At 44.5% G+C, this 26,811-nt stretch overlaps 1 long non-coding RNA gene across 1 annotated transcript in view; it reads left to right on the forward strand.

Moving 5' to 3' along the window:
* Positions 1-26,811, forward strand: part of LOC135242281 (uncharacterized) — a 50,568-nt gene extending 23,757 nt beyond the window's left edge. Inside the window, exons 3-5 of the long non-coding RNA XR_010326296.1 lie at positions 1,404-1,615; positions 21,201-21,242; positions 25,568-26,811. This is a non-coding gene — a long non-coding RNA (uncharacterized LOC135242281). The remainder of the gene's footprint in view (positions 1-1,403; positions 1,616-21,200; positions 21,243-25,567) is intronic.

Below are 26,811 nucleotides of genomic sequence, written 5' to 3' on the forward strand. Positions count from 1 at the left end.
TGTCCTCCATCCATTAACTGCCACAGCTGAAATTTAACCCTTGCTTCAGTTGAGTGGGCCGTGTCCTTTATTATCTTACTGTTCGGGCTGTGTTTGTTTTTTTTTTTAAAAAGAAGTGCAGGGGGGGATTAGTCTTGCCCTAGTGAATGTGCCCTGAAAGGCCTAGCACTGAGGCCCTGTGTTGTGTGTGTGGCACTGTGTGCTGGGGCAGTTGGCTCTGAGGTGCAGCCATGATGGAGGTGTAGGTGCTGTAAGAGGCACCAGGGAGAGACTGGGAAGACCGTGGTTGTTCTTTTCTAATGAGAGCTCACTAATACAGTTACATGGGCAGCCCTATGAACGCAGGCTTGTGAAGTGCAACTGATTTGACAGACGAGAGGGTTTCTGTGTCCAGGGCGTAGGGAAGGACAGGGAGGAAGAACAGTGTTGGGAGGAGGAGAGAGGTTTTCTCACATAAGGCATTAATAAGAAAGTAAAGATGTCTGCGTCCCTTTCATAATGTAAGAGCCATTCTAAAGTGGTTTATAGGGCCCAGAAAGATCCCTCTCTGTGGTGAGTAACCTTGTGCGAGCGGCGAGCACTGAGACAATGTTTTTACAGTACTGCTTAACTGTGCTTTGGGACCGCAATAAAGCACTGGCTTCAAAGCATGGCGCTCGCCGTTGAGTGTTCTCTAGTAGTTGAATAAGATTACTTTGAAAACAGAGTGCAGACAGGTTGATTAATAGAAGGGTCCTCAGAGGTGCACCGCGCAGTGTATTTCCACACTTTACTCACAGCCTTTCATTTCATTCACGTGCACTTACTAACACTAACCCTGACATATGACCGCTTTGCCAGTTCATATAGAGCTGTTTTCCCCCCCTTTGAGCACACTCCTGCAAAACTCACAGGGTGTGTAATAGTTCTGTTATTTTCGCATCCATCAGGCATGCTGTGCGAGGAGGGACAATGCTCCACTCGGAAAGTTTTATTACTTAAAAGTCAAAGTTTTTTTTTTTTCAGTTTTATGACTATTATTACAGGTCAAAACCCCTGCTGTTTTGCTGTTTTGTTTCTTGTAAGTTGATATCAATGTCTACTCTGTGGTATTCTCTCCTTCCATGTATTTAGGGAGAGTATACAATTCCTGCCAAAATTATCTTTGTGTGGCCACAGTGTAACTGAGCTCCTGTCATATCTGCCATGTGGTCCTTACTGTGTATCTTTAGTTGGCTGTCTAGTCTCGTTGTGCATGAGGATTTTTTATCTGGTTTGGGTTGGGTTTCTGTGACCTGACCTGCAGCCTTAGTGTGGTAGTCTATGGGCTGTTATCTGGTTACAGTGTATGTCTGTACAGTTTTATATCTGTGAGTATATATGTCTCTGATGCTCTGATGTCTGGTGCCTGCCTCTGTCCTCAGGTGATGCAGTTGGAGCTATGGCAGGGTGTACAGTGGGACAGGGAGAGCCCTGGCAGTGGAGGCGCTGTGACCGTAAAGCCTGAGAAAGGAGGAGGCTGTGGAACCCGTGGAGGAGGCGCAGCATGCCTGCACGCAGCCCTCTGGGACCTGAAACTGCAGGAGGACAAGGAGGAGCAGTATCCGCTGGAAACACAGGAGAGCTGCTGGCCACGGTAAGAGCACAAGGGTGCGGAACGAGCAGGGACACAATCAGGTCCCATCACATTAGGCCACAGGGATGTAATTAAGTTCTGCTCGGTGTGAGACTGCAATTAGCGACCTTGGAATGAAACAATTCTCTCTTTTTTTTCAGTGTATTGAGTTAAAATGCATATGAGCTCAGGGTTTTTCAATTAACATTTTGTGCTTAGGTGGCAAATGAACTGCTCTAGCTGATGGACTTTGGGGGGGGAGGGGGGGCGGGGGGCAGGGGGGGACATTAGCTGTGTGGTGAAGAAGGAGCTGGCTTTAGTCCTGCTTGTGTTGTCCTGGAACACTGTGTTGCGTATCCGATTTGTCGGAGGCATAAATGCTACCATTTGTTACTACCCATTTCAAATTGTTACTTTGAGAACATTTCTTAAGTTCTGCAGGAAATGTAACAGAATTGTGCAGCGAATGGGACGAATCCTTCAGAACAGTAATCGCTTTATTCAGATAACTGTTTAAGAGAAAATAATATGCTGTTTTGTGTAAAAATGAAAAGATAGACAGTGTAGATCTCAGTGTATTTTTAGGGCAGTGGTATTGCATGTTTGATTGGCTACTGCAAGATAGCTCTGGTAAGCTCCCGACTATGCAGGGGCTGGTAGCGTGGCCGATCTGTGTGTACCTTCTGTGGGTGGAATGGATACTAATGCTAACCCTCATTCTTGGCTGTTCCATTTCAAGCTAACTGTGAACATCTTCAGAGCTGTGTGTTTCTGATCTGTGGCTGTGTAGAACAGCAGCCACTAGTCAAGAAGACCTGATAACCGTATTTCAGTAATGTTTCATTCGTAATGCAGACACCAGAAGCATCCTCAACATGCCTACTACAGTCTGTTTCAGTTTTGTTACCTGAAACTGTAGATTACCTGAAACTGTAGGACAGGCCTGTCCAATCACTGCAGTGTCCTCCATTAATGTGGTTTTGTTAAAATTCCAAGGGCATACCTCCACGTCCAGAGTCTCAGCAGCCAATTTGAATTCATTTAGCCTATAAAGACATTTGTCAGCATAGAAGCTGGCTTGAAAATTTCAGTTGGTTGGAGGCCATGTCTCACCAGGCAACGGCATTTACAGCTTGCGCAGACATACTCGGTGCCCACAGTGTCTGCACAAGCTCTATATCAAGCGTCGTCCTCCAACTCACTGTCTGTTTGAGCTGGTGAATCACAGATGAAAAGCAGCTGCTCATATCACATGTTTCAAAGGAGCGTGTTCTTTTCTGCTCTGTTCTTTGTTGATGAAGCGGGTTTTGATGTCACTGGTCAAGATCCAGTTAATGGCCGATGTGCTAAAAGCCTCTATTCTGCCCTCGAATGCCAGTGTAAGAATCATCCAGGCTTCACTCATGTTCTGACTTGATTATGATCTAGGTTATTTCCTTTGCCGTATAAATAATTTACACTGCGCCTTTGTCTTTCATTCATGAAACACTGCAGTTATTAAATGGTTTTAATTAAATTAAATATCAAAATGGCGTATCAAATTAGTTTCATCAAAATAAAACGCATAGTCCACAATTCATACTGACACCAATTAGCACAGCTGCATGGTGACCGTGGTGTTTAAGTGGTCAGACATAAAATGGCATCCTTAATCTCGAGCATCATCACTCCTATAAAACAAGCCACAAGAGTTGTCATGGTTTGTGTCCCTTCTTGCTGTTAATCTCTCCATCCCAGTTTTTCTTACTGTGCTTGTAATGTAATTACTCACAACAATCACAAATCCATATTCTCAGCACAGTGTCATAAATATGGTGTTTCATCATATTTTAACAGAAGTAGGGCCATTATGTGTGCAAAAACAGAGATGGGAGGAAAAAGGGTACTTTTGGATAATTATGTGTAATTCACAACAATTTCTCTGAACCTGAATAACAACTTTGCTAGAATAGTGTAAACCCACATTATCCAATTTGCTATTAACTGGGGAATGTGAGTTGGAGCGGGGCACTAAACCAACCTATGTCCCTAAAGCAGCAAAATTATCTGGTGCATTGGTGATGTTTTATTTTTTTTCTGAAAATGGGATAGAAAATGGACAGAATGTTTTATCCTGAATGTTGTTGCTTTTGAATAGCTGAGAAAATGCTTTTATGGCAGACAATTTCAGTAATTAGAGGACATCCTATATTCCTCCTCTTTCTCCCATTATGAGTGTAGCATTTTAGGATCATTGCTGTAAAGCTGATTATCGATAATTTTGAAAACCCAATGAAAACAGGCAAGGCCACTCATTTTATAAATACACTGAATTTATATTAAATGGCATTTGTACTTTCAAAGTTGTGATGAACTTTTTTTTTATCAAATCAGAGAGCATCAGGTTTCCAGGGTCACTGAGCAGTGTTATAACAGACTCTTCCTCTTTTGGTCTGAAGGCACAGGAAAGCAGGTTATCCCTGAAACAAGGTATTAAGGAATAAGGTAACAATGTGCCCACATACAGTACCACCCACCTGAGCAGTTTAATCCCCCCTTGAGTCTGTCCACTCCAGAGCATGACTTCACATTTGTCACTGCATAAAAAAATTTAAAAAACTTTGCTCCAAATAAAAATCAATTGTGTTTTAATGCACAGGAATGTCTCTGCAGAATTTGTCTTTCCTTTCCTTTTTTTTGTATAGTCTTCTTATGTAACCGGTCGCTCTGACCTGTTATGAATCTGCAAGTAAAGCAAAGTGTAAACAAGATGTCCTACCCATTTATTAAAAGCATGAAGCATAATGCCTCTGCATTACTTTCTCAAAATGATCTTCCTCTTGTTTCTTTGCCGTCGCAGTATGGTCTCGCTGAATTACTTGAAAAGGGTAGTTGTGTAACACTGATATTTGTGGGAGGGCATATTTCAGAATAAAATGAGGAAAGGTGTGAACGGAAGCGGGTGCTTGGTAGCTGTCGAGCCACACAGCAGTGTTCTCTTTGAAGGCTGTGCCAGGCGAGGCCGTGTGGCAGTCTGTTGAGCAGTGGATCCTCAAACCCATACATTAGTCCTGCCCCCTTCCATCCGATCGGGGGTTCGTTTCCCAGCTGTGATGTTTTTCTGTACTGTGATCCCATCTTTATCTGTGACCCTGCTGAATTAAGTGAAAACAAATACAAACGGTGAATCAACTGCAGTGCTGTCCTGTGCTAGGTCAGGTTTGCTTCTTTTATGCTCAAACGCAATGCACACTTATGTTACCAGTGTTATCATGCCCATTAGACTACGTTTACATTGCAGGTCTTGATGTCCAGTTCCAATTTTTTGTCTCTGTCTAATCTTTTGACCGCCTGTTTTTCTTCTACTTTTTAAAGTGACCCATATCCGATACCAGGCAGTGTAAACCTAGCCTTAGACATATCTGTGCTTATCACAAATGAGAGTGTATTGTGTATGTCTGAACTAAAAAGTTAACATTTCCTATGCCTTTTCATTTAATCATCTGTTTCCAGGGATAAAGTTATTTCTGTGTATGGCTCCTTGAATAGTAATTGTTTATCTTAACAAAAGAGTTACAATGCTCACAGAAAAAGTGTTATTTTTTTTCTTGCACATAGATAGGCCCCATGGTCTGGTATTGACTCTGTATCATACCAGTGCCACTATTGCAGATAGCAACAGTGTGGCACACAATAGAAGCGAGGGTTTCAGTCGGCCTTGATATTCCTGTTGTTATTAAAGAACAGATTTCTTAACTTTTTCTATGTTGTTAGATAAATAAACCATTCATTTAATATTGCAGTGAGCAAAAGCTCAAATCTAGACGTCTAGAGGGGTAGAAATCTAGCCTAGCCTGGCTATGTCCTAGTCAACTGGAAAACCTTTTCAACCAAATGTAGCCTGGTTTTCGCCTGAAAGTCTAGCATCTGTTTGTTTCTTTTGCACTGTGTACAAAATAAGCAACAATCGCATGTTTTGGAAGAGAGAACATATCTGTCTGCGCTCCCCCAAATCAGTAGCAGAGGTGGGGTGCTGGTGAAAATGAAAATGATTTGGCATTATAAATTGGGCGAAAAAGGAGTAATAACCACAGTCAACTCTTGCACAGCCACAATTAGATCGCAGACTGTGGGGTGTCACACTGCACCAAAGACTAGTGCTTTAGGTGGACGTGCCACCCAGGCACAGCCAGCCAGCGTCTTTCTGACGCCTTTCTACAGATGTGACTTGCAGCTGGGAGAAAAATGAAGGGAGAAAATGTTAAATTAACATATTAATACAAGGACAAAATGGTCAGCCAGTCTGCATGTGCATGGACACAAGGTCATAATGAGATTGGGGGAACTCATCTTGCGGAGAGAGGAGGGGGCGGGTAGAGTCATTATTATAGTGCATGTTTGCTGACAGGCCACATGTGAATAATGTGCTGAATAAAAGCTGCGCTCTGTGTTACATGCTATAGAATTTCTAGTGCTGCTTCAAAAAATAAACCTGTGTTTAGCAGTCTTTAACAATATTCCAAACGGAATGTAATGTTGAGGTTGAAAAAAACCAGGTTGCAACAACACTTCAGAAAGTACTGTATATCCCCTTCTTATCCAAACTGTGATGCAATGCAGAACCAACCCTGAATTGCATATGTCGAAAATCCCACATTGCTTCTAATTTGACTAGTGCCTTCGGTGTTTGGAATCAGGCCTGAAATTCTCATCTATGCTTTGTACCTGTCTTGCCTGAACAAGAGTCACTTCAAGAAAATGGTTCCCATTTGTGACCTTTGTTTGCAGCTTGTTTTTCTTTTCCTCACTTTTCCCTCATGTTATTTTTATTTTATTTTTATATATTATTTCATTTTTAAAGACCTGTCAATTGAAGTATATGCCAGAGTTGTTTTATTCTCTCATTTTGAGCGGTCAGTTATTTGTTTGCCACAGTGTCCTTGATTGTTATAAATGGGACAGCACTGTCACTTCAGTGCTGAAGGAACATTTTGAGCTCTTGAAAGATATTTTATTTTATTTTATTTATTTATTTGGGGGGGGGGGGGGGGGGGCAGTGAATAATGCATCCGTGCTGCCTCCATTGACTGTTTTTATCATTAGCATGCTGCGCACGTTATCTGCAGAATACTTATGAGTGTTTGTAATGTTATTTATTTATGTTGCCCTCTCAATTATTCATTTGTTTATTTATTCATGGCAGAACTAACTGCAATTGGAAAATTCATTTTCGCTGAAGGGCACGTCCCCTCCCCCCCCCCCCCTACCCACGGGCAAGGGAGGGCACCCAGCCTTGTTAGTGAGTGCTTTATGTGGCTTTTCCTCAAACTCACATTTTAATCTGAGCGGACAGGAGAAGAGAAGAGTGACCGGTGGTGGTGAGTTTATGACGCATTCTTTTTTTTTTCTGATTTTCCGCAAAACCTGGCAAAAGTTCACTGAAATTACAGTGAATTAGAGCATACTTGTGAAACCAATGTTTTGGAGCTCTGATTACATGCAGGACAGGTGTAAAGTGCTATTTGGCTCGAGTTAAGCATTTCTGCATCAAATCCACTTAGCCTACCAGGCAAGCTGTCCTTTCTCCAAGATCTTAAAGTCAAGATTACTCTCAATTACTAGCACTCAAAACTGAAGAATTTCTGAACTGAATTAATTTCTTCCTAGCTCTCCCCATTTATGCTTCTCTAAGGCCTGCTCCAGATCCTAGTATTATTGTTCTGGGTTCTACCAAGCTCCTGTTTTGCCATCAGACCATCAGCACCCTGCCCCTCCTCTGTTAGCCCTTCACTGGGTTCCAACAGCTGCTAGCATCACATAGTGGTGCCCCTAGTGGTGCTAGCCTGCATCTGTCTTAAATTCATAATCAGATCTCAAACCCCTGCACAGGCTTTCTGCTTGTCACTCTCTGGTCTTCTGCCATGGCTGACAATTTGCATTAAAAAATAATATATATTTCTTATAGATATGTGCACGCACATCCGCATTAGTAATAACCACAACCTTAATGTAATTTACTGTGCTAGTACGTTTTCTGATAGTGAGTCTTTGCCTGCTGTGTGATTGTGGTGACTCTATGCAGGGTGTACTGGGGAGGAAAGGTGCAGTGGAGGAGATGAAGATAATGCATGATCTGGTAAAGCAGGCAGTCTGTAGAAAATCATTATACACACACAGACACACACATACAGTCATAAGTTAGTCATGTACATGTGCACACGTACATAAAAACCAGCTCACATATTATAAATGTAAAAATAAGTATTTTCTTACATGCGGAGAATTGACAGGCACATCTGACAAGCTGAAGAATTATAATATTGCTTAACAAAAAAAAAACAAACCGAAATAGCTTATTTCATGTCATTTCGGCTGGACCGCAAAATCACTATTCTTTCCATGGGGTAGTTGATGTGGAAGGGTAATATTAGTGTAGAATCCTTGCTCAGCTGTGCTGTTATATCGGTATATCTGAAAAACAGAGGCAGTGCACGCTTGTTTACTTCAGCATGTTCACGACGTCAGACATCACCTAACTGCACACAGCACTGGAATTCCAATTAGCCTCATTTAATTACAGGCATGTTGCTCTTGGCGCAGTTCCCCCATTTATTCTAATCTTGTTTGTGCACCTTAATTGTTTCACAACATAGCTTTTTAATTAAATAAGATTGATTAAATTGCATTAAATGAAACCAAAAAAAACCAATGTGTTTTAATGCTGGAAGTGCCCTTTCTTATTTGGAGGCAGGGTGTGGCTCAACGGGGCTCCTCACCGTATGACGCTTCCTAACAAAAGCATGTTTCTGTGTGTCGGCTGTAGAATATAGGCATAGAACATAGAATATAGAGGTGGCAACTTGCATCATTGCATTGCTGAACAGCACTGCATTTTAGTGCTGCTGTCGGTGGGATTCCAGAAATAGTCCCCTGTGTTCAGTGCTCAGTGCTCAGTGTTTGTGTTTAACAGGAAGCGTCGACAGTTCGGTTGCGACCGCCCGTAAGCGCCGACCTTCAGTGTTCCAGCCGTCTAAGCGTAGGTGCTGCTGCAGCGGCGAGGTTCATGCTGATCCGCAGTCCCATTTCAGAGCTCTGTTCATTTTGATTGATGACTCCATTTATCTTTCACACCCACACCCCACTACTTCTCACTATCCATTTTCCCAGCAACCCCCCCCCCCACCCCACCTGCCCCCCCCATATGAAAATGATATTAGAAACAAAATGAGATTTGAAATTTCATGTTTGACAAGCGCATTGATGAAAGTGCTTCATTGCAGGGCTTGATCCATGGAAATTTTATGCTAATGGTGCTGCTGGCCAAGCGATCTAGTTTAGAAATTAATCAGAGTGGAGCAGAGCAGGGGGAGAGAGACAGAGAAGGGGAGAGAGAAGGGGGAGAGGGAGAGAGAGAGAGAGAGCAGGAAATAGTGTTTATAGAGTGGACGTTCTTTCTCTCTCTCCTGCTCTCTCTCTTCCTCTCCCGTGCCTGTCTCTCTCTCACTACAAATCTCATCAGAAATAACCACAGGGTGTTGTCTATGTGATGAGGTTGGGAGAGGAATAGACTTGGAAAATTATACTACACCTTAGTGCTGATTGATGTAGTAATTTATGCTGCCGTGCAGCGCACTGTGACATGGATTAGACTTTTCTCTCTCTCCTCCCCGAATAGGACAGAATTACTGAGCCTCCCCCCCCCCCCACCCCCTCTCCCCACATCCCTCTCCCCTCTCTTGCCCATTCAGCATCTCTCTCCTCCATTTGTTTATTCCGCTCATCTGTCCAGGGGTGTTGTCATGTACCCACTCACCCTCCAATTTGTGCAGATCAGACCGGTGTGTGCTCCTGTGGGGTGCAGTTAGCTCCCATCCCAAGGAGACGTCAGCACACCACCTAATGGAGTCATTATTAGATTTCACACTTTTAAAACAACACGATTAGTGATGTGTATATTCAATGATTTTTTGCGGGGTAACATCAAATGGATTTGTTTTTATCATCTGAGATGGCGGGCCACGGTGAAGACCAAGACGAAACTGAAAAGTCGGGTTGCTTCTGTTATTCACACCGTGTTACATGCAGTGTGATTTATTAGTTTTACTCTGCGAGACATCTGTTGTGCAGTTTCTTATTTTTGTAATGCATCATCAGCGAGGGGAAAAATAATATTATCCCATTTCAGATATTGTTCTCCTGAGTCTAATAATGTAATGTAGGGGGAGTGTCATTAAACCAACAGACAAATGCTCCAGGGAAGAGAAAAAAAGAAACCCTGCACCATCTGTACGGAAGAAAATGTGTCTGTCTGAAGTCTTCAGAGGCTTTTCCATTCTGATGTACCTCAGTATGGCTGGCTTGTTTAGTCAGATTTACACTTTCAAAACTGATATATTACTGAATGTGGCCTGAGAGGGCTAAGTGGAATTAGTACTGTTTGCTATGATGTTGTGGAGTAGTGAACCAGGATGTTTTTCTTTGTGCAAACACTGTACCTTCCATAAATACACAGGGCTGTACCTAACAGTGAACACTCTATTCCCTCAAACCATCTGACTTAAACACATTTCAAGCAGATTTATTAGCATTAAATTGTGCTCGAAAGTTATTGTGATCTCACTGCTGCCAAGATTAACCAGAATGAATTCAAATTTGATTATGGCTAGATTGCGCTAACTAGCCTGCAGCATTTTTCAATAAAGACCAAACACCTGCCAGGAGTCTCATAAAATGATGTAGATGAATAGCAGCACAGGCATCTGTACATCTCCTTGTGTTTTCCACAGAGATAAATGTAAATTGTGTTGTATGAAAGCATAAAATATCTTAAAATTAGTTGCAGTACATCATTATAATTAACTGGTAGCACATCGACGTTGCAGTGTAGTGCGGGGGTGGCTAACCCCTGTCACCGTTGGGATGTGTCCAGGCTTGGCTGTCTGCGGAAATACTATGGAAGCTTCTGGAAGAGAGCACCACAGCTATGCTCCGCCCACCTCTGGATGTGACCAGTGAGAGTGACGCAGTTCTCTCATGCGTTTTTTCAGCATCGGAGCTGGCAGGGGGAGCCGCCTGCGGGAGCCGCTTGGGCCGTGGGGGGAGAATGCGCGTCCTGGAGCGGTGCAGAGAAATGAAGGAGGCAGCGGGTGTCTGTGAGAGTGGAGAGCAGACCCCCCCCCCCCGAGTCTCTGCGGTCCATAGCAACTGTCAGTCACGTCCATAGAGACGGACAGTCAATCAGTCACCTGCACGGGCACACATTTCTCTCCGTTAATAGAGGTGGAAAGTCCTGGGGTCAAAAAGTAAAAGTCCTGCCATGTGTTTCTTCCACCCATGAACTCAGCCAGCTGATTTCACTAATTACGTAGATCGACCACTGAAAAAATGGCGCTTATTTGCAAATCCAGGTGATTGGAACAAAATACTAGGAGGACTTTTACTTTTCCGACTCTGTCCATTGGAAAATTTCAGTGCAGCAGCTCAGAAGTTGCTACCCACTGAAGTCGAAGTTGCATTTTGGGATTTTTCCCCACTGACTCATGGTGGCAGGATACGTGCGTTTCGATCGCATGCTGACTGGTTGGGCCCGGTTCCCCGCTGTACCTGCGTGCATGTGTCTCCATGATTCATGGCATGCGGACCAGGCAGCACCGGCACTCACAGCCACCAGCAGGCCCGCTGTGCAGCCGCGCACAGATTTCCCGGGGAATGTGATCAAAGGATGCGGTCATACAGAAAAAGGGGTTTCAATTAGAGCGGCTGGTCACTGCGGAGGAAAGGTTGACGCGAGTGCAGATGTCAGAGTGTTGGATTGCGGTCCGTGGGGGAGAAGCCGCTCCGCGAGAGAGAAATGAAAGCGGGGCGGGGAAGAGCAACGTGAGGCTGAAATAATGGACTGTATTCACAGCGGAGGGGGAGAGCGCGGCCGCAGATGGAACTTGTAGTCACCTCCAACAGCGAGACGAAGGGCAAGGCGTCGCTCCCCCCCCCCCTCACCCCAGGACCCCCCGGCCCCCTCGCCGATCCGCTTCGTCCCCCCCCCCCCCACCCCCCGCGCGCCTATCGACTGTGGCAGTTCCGCACCCAGAACCTGGAACCGGTCTGCCATTAGCGACCCTGTCACTCCGTCCCAAACGAGCATTATTGATCTCCGCCGCGGCCCGTGAGCTCAGATAGAGGCCTGCGGCTCGCACACCACTCTCCCACCCCCAGAGTGCAGGGTTTTAATGGCCATCCCTTGTCACGGCCTCTGCGTGCCACCGGACTTGTCTTTGTGTACTTATCTCCCCGATGATCAAGTTCCCTTTATGTCTGCCGAGTGTGGGCAAGTGAGACTTTTGCGCTTTCGAGCCCACTCCTCCGCTTCTTACGCGGAGCTTTAATATGCGCCGAGGCACGCTCTCCCTCTTCGTTTTACAGCGTTACCTGCTTTATTTTACCAACGCGATTTCGAAGCCCGACGTCCGTCTTCAGACGAGACAGGAAACAGTGCGTTTAGGGTGCCGGGGACTGACACAGGAAATAAAAAGGAATGGGAAAACGACCGCGGCCTCAGACTGATTTATCTCTCCGAAGGGGAAGCGCATTCCGGTGCGAAGGCATCATTCTCACGGCGGCGTGGCGGAGGAGGAAGAGGCCTGTTTTTCCATCTCTGCTTCGTTTGAGCGTGCCCACCCCGTGCCTTGGCCCGCAGCCTCAAGCCTCCCAGGCCCTCCCAGCTGGACCAACCGTCAGCTGCCAGGACGGGGGAGACAGCCCCTCCCCATTCCCAAACATGCAGCTCTGGGGAGAACAGCCATGCAGATGACTGTTCCTGCCGCTCATAACCTCTGTTTTTAATGGGTGCATGCCTGTAATCCGTACTAAATCTTTCAGTTATTTAAAGGAAATGAGGATGGATGGACCAGCAACTCCTCATTCTGCACTTTCAACATTCAACTTGCACAATGACTCCATGTCTCGCAATATTACACATTTGGCTACCAGTGATTTTGCAACAGGACCTCTAAATCTATTTGCATTCTTTATGCACCATGCAATATAAACACCCTGCATAAGGCAGTGAAGCAGTTATTTCCCCTATAATGGGGATACTACTGTATGTTTAAAATGGGCTGTAATTCCTGCATGGATCACTCGATAAGGACGTAAATACCTTCAAACTAAATTCTGTACTTTAACCCCGCATTCATTGTTTTATTTTAAATCCAATGTCCAGGAGTCTGGGTGAGGCGAAACACTTGCCATGTCCATATGAACACAGTGGGGTCTCACCTGGCTGGTCAAGCCCAGTCACAGTGGACTGGGCTTGACTTTCAGCCATTGTTACGCTGGGTATTTCACTGTTACCACTGTTGGGAAACTGGCGTTAAGCCCATGTGTGAGTGTGTATATGTTCAAGGTCACATGATTTATATACCCTTGATTGGTATGTTTTGCTGCCCGCCCGATTGGCCGCACGCTCGCACACCGGCAGGTGGTAAAGACCACCCCCCCCCGCGAGTGCCGGGGAAAAAGGCGAGGCTAACGTCTGCAGCCGCCTGTTTGACTAATTGTTTGTTATGTCAGCGCTCGCGTGCCCGTTCGGTTTTTTAATGGAGTGTGGCGAAACAATCCGTCAGCGCGTCGACCGGGGGAGAGTGTCAGCTGAAGTGGCTGGCGCCGACGCCGCCGCCGCCGCCGAGGGGTGTGATTTACCGCCCCCTATCCGAGCGGCCGGGACGCCTCGCGCCGCCCAGATTGATTGCCCGCCGCGCTCGCGGACGACGCCCGCCATCTTCTCGCAACCTTTTAACGCCGCTTTATAGATGGTTAGAGCACCTCGTTTGGCTATTTATACATCTTTAAGTGGCCATGAAATATAGATTTGTCCTGACGGGTGTCGGCGTCGGAGCAGTGAAACAACTGCCTCGTGACACCTCGTTATTTTAATGGGCTGAAATGAGGGGGCTCAGCACCGGTGGGAATTATATTATTATTCTTACTAAATACGTGCATTTTGTATGCAGATTCCTCTGAAGTTTTGCTATTATGTCCCGGACGTTATTTGTCCTCGTGCCGCTGATTTGTTGATAACAGAGGGTGACAGCCCCACTCCCGCACTCTGCTTTCATCAGAAAGCTGTAATAAAACCAACAGTGACATGTTTCCTGACCTGTCAGCTGCACACATTGTTTTTATTTTTTTTTTTTTTTCCAAATATGATTGCGCTGAAATGTACGCTGGTTGATCACAAGCAGCACTTTATGGATTGTATGTGGCAGCTGTCAGAAGTATATTGAACAGTTACATAGAAAACATATGAAAGTGAAAGTGTAAATGTGCACGTTTCCTTGAAGAGAAATTAGCATCTGGCATGTGAGTAAGAGAGTGTTAGTTAGTTAGATCCACTGTGCCTGTGAGATGGATGTGTGAATTGAATAGTTTCTTCCCACACAAAACCAAAGTTAGTTTTTGTTACTGACTTCAGTTTATACAACTGTAAACATCTATGAAAGAAATATGCCTTTTTTGGCAGTCGGATAGTGAAGAATCAGTGGTCAGCAAGAGGTGACTTGTCATATCCAAAATTTAATCAGACAGAGTTTGATCTGCTGATAGGAGGGGGTGTCCTGCATTTTTTTGGGGGGCGGAGGGGTGTATATCCCTTTCCATACTGTTGCTCCTCACAGCACCAGCTCTTCCCTGCCCTCCTCCCCCTTTGGTAGAACAGCCCTACCCAATCAGTCAGGAAGGCAAACTCATTGGTTGTTTTCTGCTCACCTATAGAAACACACCTTTTAGAATGAGGCATTATTGAGGCATGCACCATGATGGTGGCCCTTATTTAATTGTAACTTTGCATCTCTCTAGCTCTAGTTTGCATACCGTGTTAAATGCTCTTCTGCAAGTGGCATTGGCTAAAAGCATCCGCCGATTGACAAAATTGTAAATTGTGTTCAGTGGGCACATGATTGGTGATTGGTCAAGGAAGAATCAATCAAAAACAACGTGTCCTTGCAGATAGAGTACAGCATCACTGCCTAGGAGCATCCAAGATTGCGGCCTGTTCCTGCGCAGTGGGATGCTTCTTGTCTGTCTACCTCCTGCAGTGCATATGATGTCCGTGCGCTTATTACTTATGGCTGGTGTCATACGTTTGTTCTGTTTAACAGGTGGTGACAGTGCTCTGACGCCTGCAGAGGCCCCATGGCTTCAGAGAGCAGTGGGAATCCCGTACGGGGAGCAGTGTAAGCAGGTGGAGGTCACCTGTACTGAAGGAAGGGGAATCAGGGTGGAACAAGGGCAGCCAGGGAATGTGCTCAGACTGGGCAGGAGCAAACGGTGGCATAATTTCCCCAAAAAGTCTGCCCACCACCTTCAGCAGAACCCTAAATCCTCTGAATGACTGGTTGGAAAGAGAACCTCTGTTCTTCAGATTTACTCTCATGGGAGTGTGACAAGTTTAACCGCTGAGTTCACCACTAAGAGAGCAGAGCTGAGGAAGGGACGGTGCCAGGGCGCTATAATCTCACACGTCCTACAGGGATTACTGTAGTGCTGTACATTAAATAAATTCGCCTAAATTAGCTGGACCAATTCTAGCTTGTCTGGGTTTATTTGTTCTCTTACTAGACTGTGTCAAGGCTTAAAACAAACAATTAAAAAGGTAGAAAAAGTAAAAGTTGAGTGGAGGTGTGGAACATTTGTTGCAATGGGGCCTGCAAACCCAGGACGGCCGAGTGCTGTCTTTAATAAGCTGTGTGAACCAGTCACCTGGTTGCATACGGTACCAGCAAGCCCATGTGGTATTAAACCGCTCGTCATTTTACTGCCCAGGGCCCTGTCACAGTCAGACAGGAGAGGGGAGAGCCCATTCAGGATCTAACACGCGCAACTGGGACCAGTCTGGGACCAGGACTGCACCAACACACTCGTGAGTCTCACAGAGACTCTCCCAAAATGAAAGAAAATCATCGCACGCTCGTATGCACCTGGGACAAGTGATACAGTGCTTATGCGTGCATGTATCCCTCAGTTCCCAGAGCAGGAAGAAGAAGAGGGGGTGGCTGGGGCCGGGTCAGGTTTAGAGATGGCAGCTCAACAAAAGGATTATTATTGCCGACTAGCACTTCCCTGGATACGCAGGCTTCAGTCGACCTGAATACAGGTCAGCCCAGTGCTGCGCTTCCAGCCTGCCACTCCAGTAGAGCCAGGAATGAAACGCAACTAATAATAAAAATGGCTGACAGCCAAGCGGCCTGGTATCTGTCCTCCGTGTGCCCGTGCCCGAATAAGGTACGCGTCGCACCGAGCTCACTGCCGCCCCGCGGCCTTCGCTTCCACCGCGTGACCCTGACACACGCCTTCCCCTCCCCTCCCCTCCCCTCCCCTCTCCCGCCCGTCTCGCCCGCGCGCAGCCAGACGATTCGATGGAGGATCTTCCCCGGGTCGAGGCCTCCTGTGAAATCAGATGTTTAAGTGGCCAAGGGAAGGGGAATCTGGAGATCTTTACCAGCACCTTGCCAAAGGTCTCTTGTTTAAGTCAGCTGGCTCTGAGCACTAAGTACAACCACGGCCTGCCAATACGCATTAGGGAGGATTTAGTAATTAAGTGATAGGCTGAGGACTAAATTGGGTGTTTGTGGACTGCGAAGCTGGCCCGAGGTCCCGGCAGCCATGCAGATAGGGGATTCTAATTGCCGGGGATATTGATCAGCTTGGCAAGGGGGTGCACAGGGATTTCGCAAGCTATCGATTAGCTGTTACTGCGGCCAGTTCGTCAATGAAAAGGGATGTGAGTGCAGCAGAGGCTCAGGGCTTTCCCAGACTCGCCCCCGCGCCGAGCGTGACACAGCACCTCCCGGAAAGCACTTCTCTTTTGTTTTTCCCTTTTTTTTCCTTCCAGCCCTGCCACTGACAGATAGCCTCTTGCTCCAGTTTCCAACAAGTTGTTTTTTTTTTTTGTAGCGGCCTTCAGGAGCCATCTAGAGCACACGAGAAGGTGCTTCTATGTCGTACTTTTCACCCCGTTGTGTATTCTGTCGTGAATATGTCCGTTTCCTTGGTCATGATTGTCCAAAGCCGTTGTTTCTGGAGTTCTCTTTCTGGATCACGCTGAACTTCTACTTCCTACTGCGCACTGTGCCTGGCCACTTCTCTCAGTCCTGATCACATCCTTCATGCTCCAGCGGTGGGCGAGCGGCACGTGGATCTGATCCAAGCCACTTTGGCAGCTGCTCTGTGATAATTAGTTTAGGGCCCTCCCCATTAAATGTTAAAGCTTGCCTGGTCAAATTAAGTCTAATGCTCCTTCCACTCCGTTCTCCACATGACATAATGGTTAAGCTGAGAAATGTTTAATTCGCTTTCATTTGGACGGCGCAGAGCAGACTTGAGAGTTGTGATGTCACTGCTGTGCACTGCGGAGATGGGCCCAGTAGCGAGGCTCATGCTGGTTGGACAGCTGAAGGTGTGGGCGTTGCTGTTGATAATGAGAGCCCACTGCGAGTGGGTAATAGGTGGAGGGGAACATCCTGCTCATGGGATTGATGTGGGTTTAGACAGTGGGTATGGTGTATGGTCATATGAACAAGAGAGCTGACAGCGTGGTACTGTTACTGCAGAAGTAAAAGGTTGGTGAGAGGGCAGAGAGCTCTCCTCTTCACCGAGGTGAGAGGGGGGAGGGAGAACAGACACACGCATCCAAATGAACGTGTACAGCATAGAACGGACCTGTCAAAAGGAGGGAAGCATAAGGGGCAGCAGGCCACCAACTGTTCAGGTGGTGAGAAATTCATCCCTAAAACACAATCTGGAAAAGAGTCTTGGCTAAATGAATGTAATGTAAGGGAGATGTAAGCCAATGAGAGTTACTGCCATGAGGTCAGAGGTCATCTAGCTGTGCCGACCATTCTCATTAGCACTAAATATTCATACCTCCATACTGTAATACTGTTCAAGGTCAGGGGTAGTTACACTGAGACAAGTTGAGTCCAGGTGTAAATACCTTCAGCAGTAGATAACTAGCATTGGTTTCATGCTGTGCTGTCTCAAGCATGCTTGGAGCAATTGTTTTTACAATTTCCATTACATTGTATATTCTCTTTGCTTGTTATGTTATATCAGAGCAAATAGGAATAATTGTTTGAAGCTTAAATCAACCGTTGGGTGTGTGTGTGTGTGTGAGAGAGAGAGAGAGAGAGAGAGAGAGAAAGGCAGAGAGAGAGAGAGACAGAGAGAGAGAGCATGATTCTTTGCGTATCTGCTGTCTCCAGGCCTGTGCAGGAGATGAACCGCAGAGGCCCTGGAGCACAGCCTGAAAGATCTAACCCTGCAGATATCATCTGCCCTGGGCTTCGCAATGTACGTATTGAGCTGCTACGTACCTGCAGCATAGTGTGCTTATGGATCTTAACCTTTTTATTGACAGTGTGTAGTCCTGTATCTGCTGCTTACCCTATTAAAAACTGCAAAAGCAGTCACATCATGTGGCCTTAAAATAAGACGGTCATTTCTTTATTCAGTAAAACTGCAGCCATTTCTGAAATGAGTCTAGCACAGAAAATGAATGATGACCCCTGTGCCTCCACCCCCAAGAGAATGGTCATTAGTCATTAGTCCAGGCTCACTGAAGTAGACTTGCCCTCCAAGGTTCTTTCAGCAGATTAATTGAACACAGTAGGCAGTGCTGGTCTGGTGGAAAGAGAAGAAGGGAGTAGAAATGTGTATAGTTTCCCTTGTGTGTGTGCTCTGTGTGTGTAAGAGTCACACCTCTCACCTCGCCTTTTTGTACACCTGTGTACGCACTCCAGGCAAGCACTGCCTTGTGTAACAGGGAGCAATATGGAGAATAATTTAATGCGCACTAATGAATGCAGGATGCGTATTTACGCTTGCAGTCAGGCAGGGGGCGCTATGAGGACGGACTGCAGCGGATTCGTTTGAGCGCAGATCAGCCAGTTCACGCTTTAAGACGCCGCTGTTGTTGCGAGTCGCTCTCTAAGTGCTGTCCCTGTTGCGTGGTAACCACGGTGCACTTTGGCTGGCCTAATTGGTTTAGGAAGAGCATCCTTGTAATTTCTCGGTCAGCAAACTCCGCCGCGGAAAATAACGGGCAGCTACTGTGCCCCCCCCCCCGCCTCCTTAAAAAAATAATGATTATGTACAGTGTGCGTCTGTGCGTTCGGCGTCTGTTTTCAGCCTTTGCTTTTAGAAATAATTGCCGTGTGGCATCAGAGGAAGGGTATTAATGATCCCCGTCGGTCGCGCGGAACTAAAGGTGTGGGAAGGGGAGAGGCAGGAAGGACGGGATCAGGAGCGCGGTTAATTTCTGTGGGCCTGGGCGTCTGTGTGCACTTGTCTTTTTTTTTGTACGGATTAGAGCGGAAACGTGACGGAAGACGATCAGGCTGCGAGCGCACTCTGGTTGCCCGGCGATCACAGAGGGATTAGCGAGGGATATGGAGCTAACACAATGTCGGGCCGCGAGCAGCAAATCTCATCTCGGCTCCCGGCGCACAGGACCCGCTTTAATTGGCCGCGCTCCTTTCATTACCTTTATTGCCTCTCCTCTGCATTCCATTTGCGCTCTGTTTGTGTAAAGGTCAGCGCGTTTGTGCGACGAGCGCGGACTCGGCCCCGCACAGGCCTGCATCACACCGTGAGCTGTGAGATCCGTGAATAGACAGAGCGGCATTCAGCCGTAAGACCTACGGTTCACAGTGAGAGACATTTCACCACGCAGAAAGGTCCAGAGTCAAATAGTGTAGTGGCAGCTCATTCAGGTTAAAGTGTAGTTACAGTACAGTTTTGTAAGGCTTGACAAAACATCTGTAGCTGAATTATAGTCCCTCAAAACGGAGTGTTGCGTTTTAGTCCGACATTAATAGATATCTGTGAATGTGATGTGATAGATGTAATTGAATGTAGTAAATACGTCTATATTTATCTACTCCTATTTGTGAGATTCGTGTAGCCTTGTCCTCCTGTCGTACTACTTGTCTATAGCCTACTAGCAGCCTTAGCAGCTGCGTCCGCTTGCTATTTCTTTGTGCAAATGTTTTAACCACGGCTTGTTGGTTCAACTTGACTGTTTTTGGCTGAGTAGCCTACATACAATCCTGAGAGTCTGTCTTGAGACGTGGCACTTCTAATGTATAGCCTAGTTCTTTATTAGTTTCAGTTTTGAAAATGATCTCTCTGCTGAAGCCACAGTCACAGGAATTATTAAAAAAGCGCTTAAATGTTGTGGCCATATGAGGAAAATTGGGCTGAAGGGCGTGGTGCTTTAAATACAGCAGTTTAGCGAGACCTTTAATGGAGCCTTTCTCATTCTCCTTAATTTCCAACCTCAGTGTTGTGGGGAAGGAGATTAATTAGGAAACTCTGAAGACAGGCTGCCTGCTGCAGTGGAGATATAGCTAGCCGCAGTTGCATTTTTTCAGCCAATGTGAAAATTTTACCTCTTACTGCTCAGACTTTATTTTTGGTGTTTTAGCTTTAGCATTTTCAGATAATGTTTTTTTTTTTTTTCTGTGTTTTTTGGGCACCATTGAGAGACTTGTATTTCATTATCTTGGAAAATAAACCATGCCTACTCATCTCTGACCTGATTTAGGTATTTTTTGTAGCTTTTGTAGCTTTGGTAGTTTTATTCAGCTCTGCCTTTTGTTTTAGTTGTCTTTTTTGAGTACCGCTCAGATGTTTTCTCTTCATTTTAAAAACAGGCCTAGGTAGTTAGCAAAAGAAAGTGCAGCCTTTGCCACTATATGTTTTGAATATCATGCCATAGGTTGGTAGGTTGTTCTTGAATTTGATCAATATTACGGTCAAATTCCGCCTTGTTCAGTCACATAAAAAATAGCTTATTCATTTTTTTTTTTAAATCAGACTAGGTCGGGGCATGTGGGGCTATGTGCTCTGCCAATGTATATATACTTCCCATCTCAGCATTGCTTTTTTTAATGATGCTTTCTCAATCTTTCCACACAGTCCTAACTAATTTACTGATATTAATCTACAATCTACCGTTGTGTAGCTTTAATTATATATAATGCAATTTATTAATAATGTATTTACAATTAACATTCTGTAATGTAGCATGAGCAAACATCTAACATTGTATTTGCTTAGCACACTGTTTAGAAATTCAGAGGCTTACAGAGGGGTGTCAGATTATTATTCACAATAAACAAAGTGACAACATATGGACTGAACTAAGTGTTGTGAATTGCTCCTTAAACTGGACTGTAACACATACTTTATTAATAGGCTCCATGCTGTAATAATGCTTTGTTTACCACAAATATTGCATGCTCTGATATTTGTAGAATAAAAGGATTACTCACACTTATTACCATGTTGTCTGATGGTTTAATAGCACCACTGTCACACTGTGGACTACATATGCTTTTACAGTTGGGCTTTAATTCTGGGTTATTAACAGGAGTATAAACCTATCAACTGTTACTTTAATGACTGTTTAATACCAGTGTTCTAAGTCTAAGTACTTCATGCTCTAATGACCATTTGCCAACAGGATTGTGACGAGAAGCAAGGTAAGTTCAAATGAGTGTTAATTAACTGCACCGTATCTGCATACATCACCGACTGCACTTTAATTACTGTTTTCTAACACTATTTACAGGGTCTTGACATGTCAAGGTGAAACCAAACAACGGCATTAAAGGTGAGTTTTTGCTATTGTAACTTCACTATTCTCTTTGGATTTCATGGCTTGTTTTGAGTTAGTAAAATGCCAATCTAACGCATTCAGTTTCACATAAAACCATCACTTTCTGCATATTTAAAATAGTCATGCGCACTTATGATAATGTCCCATTCAAAAGATCGATATCTATAGTTAAAAAGCATATATAGGTACACTTTATGTATGACTGACACACTGAAAGTGCATTAATTCTGCTTTTTTACACTTATTTTCCAAACCACACTGAGTACATGTCACTGAATTGTATGTTGCATCAGACCACATTTATGGCACCATGCTGAAAGAGCCTCATTGGACACATCAAATAATTTTCTAATTTTACAGGAACAATGTGGTCAATTTAAAACTCACGCACGTGATTAACTTTTTTAAGTTAAGTTGGGTTCTGTAACTTCTGAGAGCTTTTATTTGATTGACTGCTTGTATCTGCCTGTAGTGGGATTAGCATAGCTCTGTACGGTATGTGTTTCTGTGGCTAATGGTCCGTGTCAGCTGGCTGTGAAATCAGGGCCTGCGAGCACAGAGGAGCCAGCAGATTGATGTTAGAAGTCCCAGACTGCGCTGGAGCTCTCCGCCCGCAGCAAGGCTGTTAATGTAGCGGAGTCCGTCTTCCAGCGCTTTCTCTGTCTCCCAGCTCTGCGCTGAGACGGCCTTCCTTTACATAAAGACCTGCAGCGAGGTAAAGGGCGTGTTGGCAGCCGCCAGGGGAGGCCCGGCGTCGCCTGGCTGTGAGTGAGAGAGAGAGAGCGAGAGAGAGAGAGAGTGCCCCTAACCGCGCGGCGCTGGACCCTCCCCGCCACGAGTCCCGCGTCTCGCTGGGGGACTGAGTCTGCTAACAGCAAAGATGCATTTCTGCAGCCAAGTAGAAAAATCGTGAGGTGGCCGCAGAGAAGGCCAATCAGTGGGAAGGTCCTCTGACACTGAGAGATTTTTGTTCTTGAGGAGTATGTGCTTTGACCACTGCTGGTTTCATAGAGTTTCTCTAGAAGGAATCCAAATCCAGATTCGTGATATGGCGTGCTCTGAAACTATGTGTCCGTTCCCTTTTCACTCATATTTTTTGTGCTTTTTACTCAAGAAATATTTCCAAACAAAAAAAATGACTGTTTTTGAGAGAAATGGGACTTGTATACCAGAAATGTTTTGTTATAGTGAGAACATTTGCAGAAACCATGAGCTCATATAAGTTTGCCATTGAAATATGTCATTAGGAATGGAAATTCACATTTCTAGTCTGAGCATTGACTTGAACTATACTATTCTGACAATTCCTGACAACAGTTGAACATAATTCAGTTAATCTGAATTTACCCCATTTCTTCTTTATCCTTTTAAAAATTGTTTGCTGCCTAATAAATTTATTAGTACTATTAAAATAATAGATATACTAATATTAATACTTATTATTTTAAATTTGTCGTAAAATTATAGTTATTTATTGCTTAGGGTGGTTTATTTTAGGTTTTTGCCATGATCAGCCAGATAGACATAGAAGAGCATGACAAGCTATATATTTTTATAAGACTGAAATTGTGTCTACATTACTATTTGACTTCACGTACTGAGCATTTTTCATCTCTCGACCACTGCCATATTGGAATTTAAAGTTAGTTTTGTGGTCACTTCTATATGTTCTGATGTGATTCTTCAATATCCTCTAAATTGAAAAAGGGAGAAGTTTGGAATGCAACCAAACTTTTGGTGGACAGATAGAGCCATGGCTGTAGCTGTCTGTCTGAGTGCAATCTATCACTGGTGTTTACTGAGCTGATGAGGGGCTTCTGTCTGTCTCCTGGCTTTCTCCTTTCATTCCCATTGTTTGTTCTGATATCTGGTCTCCTGCACTCATCACTTTACCCCCACACGCCGGCCAAACTCTCGCCCCAACCCGTACTGCCTGAATGATTTGCGCAAGCTGGCCCGCAATCCTTTCAGCACAGAAATTTCTAGAGGAAATAAAGCTTACGCGCTTCCTGTATGAACATAGGGCAACTGAAATCCTCTTCTTTTGTTCGCAACACAAATATTCGCCATGAGAGAAAGTTTAGGGAAGAACTTGTGCAGTGGCAATTTCTGAAGGATTGTTTTTAAGCTGCTCAGATCACTGCCAGACCACCCATCTGAAATGACTGCACATTTATAAGTGAGGCCCAGTGACCTGCAGTAAGGCAATCCAAACACTCTCCATTAGGGCTGCTGGGTAACTAACTGAACCTCAGCTAATGTTCTGGGACATCCGAAAAACCAGCAGGGAGCCTGGAGATGCAGTCTGAAAGTGGGCAATAAGCAAATATAAATAAATAGATAAGTAAATTGCATATGAATAGCCATGGGAGCTCAGTCCATTTCCACACTGTGTTTTTGTTTATTTATCACATAGAAAGCTCCCCCCCCCCCCCAGGTGTACAGACAGAGAACCAGCTCTGAGCTGCTCCTTCTGCATGGCTCCCCAGGTTTCATTAACTGTCATTGGCCCGGCTTTCAGAGCCTTCTAGAGAGCCAGCATAGGCCTGCGTGCACAGATATGCACAAACTAATTCAGCCTGGCGAGGTGACGGGACGAGCAGAAAAATTAAAGCGAGCCAGTCCACGGCTGCTTTTCTCTTTAGTGACAATGGTGGAGCTGACTGACGAGGAGAAAATGAAGGGACCATGCTCACACTTGATTTGTCCTTATAAATATATAATAAACGTAAGAGGATTGAAAATGTATCTGCGACAGACATTATCTTCTCACGGTTGCATGGAGAGAATATATAAAAGTTCAGAAGTATTTCCACAGATAAGGATCTGGGCAAGGTTATTTCTCCTTGAGCGCTCTGTGTGGAAAGCCTTAGACAGGCCTTTTATAGTGCTGGCTTTTTTTTTTTTTTTTGCAAAAGTAAGAAAAAAAAGGCAGGCATGGTAAGATGTGCATTTCTGAGAGCATGGTGTTCATTAGCAATTTTCCCTTCCAGTTCACTTCCACCTAGAAGGTCTCCTGATTGATTGAAAGCTTGCGCTATTTATTTGGGTATCAGGGAATGAAATATTCATATTGTACGCTTTTCCGAGCAGAAGTTATCTGGATGCAGCGTAAATGGTACTTGGGATTAGATTTTCACAGCAGATTGCTGTTATTAAAGAAAAAAAATTGAGCAGCCATCTTCCTGGGAGGCAATCTATTTATTTTTCACGCTGAGGCAGAGCTCTAGACTAGGCTTTTAATGCACTGGACCAAAAGTGCTTTGGTCCGCAACCTTTCACGCCTTCACCCCCCTCTTTTATAGGATTGAATAGTTAATAGCTTTGACTTGCCTTTCAAAGCCTGAAGCGCGCAGTCCCTAGCAGAACCAAACGGATCCCAGGCCCTGTCTCTCTGTCTGTCTCCATTTCTGTCTGTCACGTGGAACGCCGGGGACACGCTGATGTCACCAGCCAATCACAACGTGCTCTCTCCGCCTCTCTCCACATACAGCTCGTTACTGTGCCCCGTGCTTGCAGCGCCGGCAGAACTGGGCCCTGTTTAATTGTGCACTGTGCCCATTTTCTTTTCCTGCGTGATGTGATGATTGCTTATTTATTCTCCTTGGGGCTCTGCACTCGTATAAAAAATGATTGACTTGTTTAATTCACCACACATTTGCAAAGCTTTATTTGATAAGCTTGTTTCTCTGTGAGCTGGGATACATCATATTCCCATGGTTAGATATTATAATGGTTCAAATGTGGATTATTATTCATACTTCTGATTGTTTCCGCTGCTAATTATCTGCCTTGGAATAATTTTGCATTTGTAAAGCTGTTTATCTCTGTGGAATTCAACAATGAGCGCACTGCCAAACAAGGACAAGAAGAGGCAAACACAAAGGACCGTTATAGCAAGGCTGTATTATGCAACGAATCGTACAAAGAGGACCATACAAACATCAAAATTCAGGTCGTTCATTGGGTGCACATAACACATCATATTCCACTATGAAGAGATTAGATATTAATGGTTGGGTTTATTTGAAAATCTGTAGCACTGTTGGAACCAATCAATGATTAGATGTTTGAGACTTGGGGTAGTGTAACTGGGGTGAGGAATATGAGGCTTCCCCACGTTTAGCTGTGACTCTTTTTACTCCTCACAATGAAAGTGAGGACACACCCAAAGCCTCAGGTAGCCCAGGAGCGCAGAGACAAAAAGCTGAGGGATGATAGGAGCAGGAGAAGGTGCGTAGTAGTGCAGTAGGCTAAGTCTGAACATTATTGCAGTGGCAGTTCCAAAATGGTTGTATGATTCTGTGTTCCATTTGCAGGACTTCAGTGCAGCTGCAGTGGAGCAGAACTCTGTGTTGCCCTGACCCTCCAGTGGCACCCACAGCTGGGCAGCATTCACACTGCTTTCTGTGCAACTGGGTTCTGTTCCTGTCTATGGAGCCCTCAACTTCTTTGTGTCAGCTCTGTGAAAACTGTGATGCCTGGATTCACTAAAAAAGACTGAAGTCCTGGAGCTGCCTGCCAGAGGGACTCCATACAGACTATACATACTGCAAAGGAGGACCAAGGTTACAGGTGTCCAAGCAACTTATCATATCCAGAAGACTGCACTACCACGGTGGATCACCTTGGACTAAAGTGGACAATAGGGTGAATGATATGTCTGACATCTCAGCCAGATTGGGGACAAGACATGCACAGAGGTGCTGTGACTTTCGCATAGCATCATGTCCTGTATTGTTTATATGACATAAAGCGACAGAAAGTGAATACAAATGCACTGCGTTAGAGCTACCACTGCCATTTCATTCCATTTTTGTTGTTTTTGATGTTGGTTGGTTAATTTTTGATGGTGGTTGATTAATTGTTTTACTTTTTTACATCAAGAAACCAGTTAGTTAGTCAGCTAACTTAATTTTTATACATGTTTCCATTTTACAACATTTATGTTTTGTTTCCATTTTACAAATCATAATAAAGTTGAAATCAACATTCTAAATCTAGAATCCGTATTAACTCAACTGGTATATAAGTTATTTGGAGTTAAAACATATTTTTTGTATTTGGGAATGTATCTGAGAGTCACATTTTGAATACATGTATATTTTCAGATAAAATATGTTTTTTTTCTGTTTGGAAGATGTTTGTGGTTAAGACTGTTATGTGAATATGTGATGGTAAGATTATGCTCTTAAATGATTGAATATGTGTTTGGGGAAAAAGCATATAATGTTGTATCTTTGCTTAGATGTGTGTGGGTACGAATATTGTCTTATTATGTGAATTGATTCATATTTGGAAATGGGTTTTTGCTGTACAATGGGATGGGTATACATCATTCAAGAAACCTAATGAATATTTGAGGGAAAGAATACAATCCAACATGCTGTGACCTTTGTGAATACTAGTGTAGATTTGTATTAGGTAAATGTAAACATTTATCTTAACAGTGGAATTGTTATAACTCAAAAATCTACCCATGAACGCATTACACTTGTATCCTTTTATAAAGTTTGCACATTCAAAGTTGACTCATGGCAAGAATAAAGTAAGATATTAGGAA

This window comes from Anguilla rostrata, chromosome 16 (assembly GCF_018555375.3).
Source record: "Anguilla rostrata isolate EN2019 chromosome 16, ASM1855537v3, whole genome shotgun sequence".
Taxonomy (NCBI): Eukaryota; Metazoa; Chordata; class Actinopteri; order Anguilliformes; family Anguillidae; genus Anguilla; species Anguilla rostrata.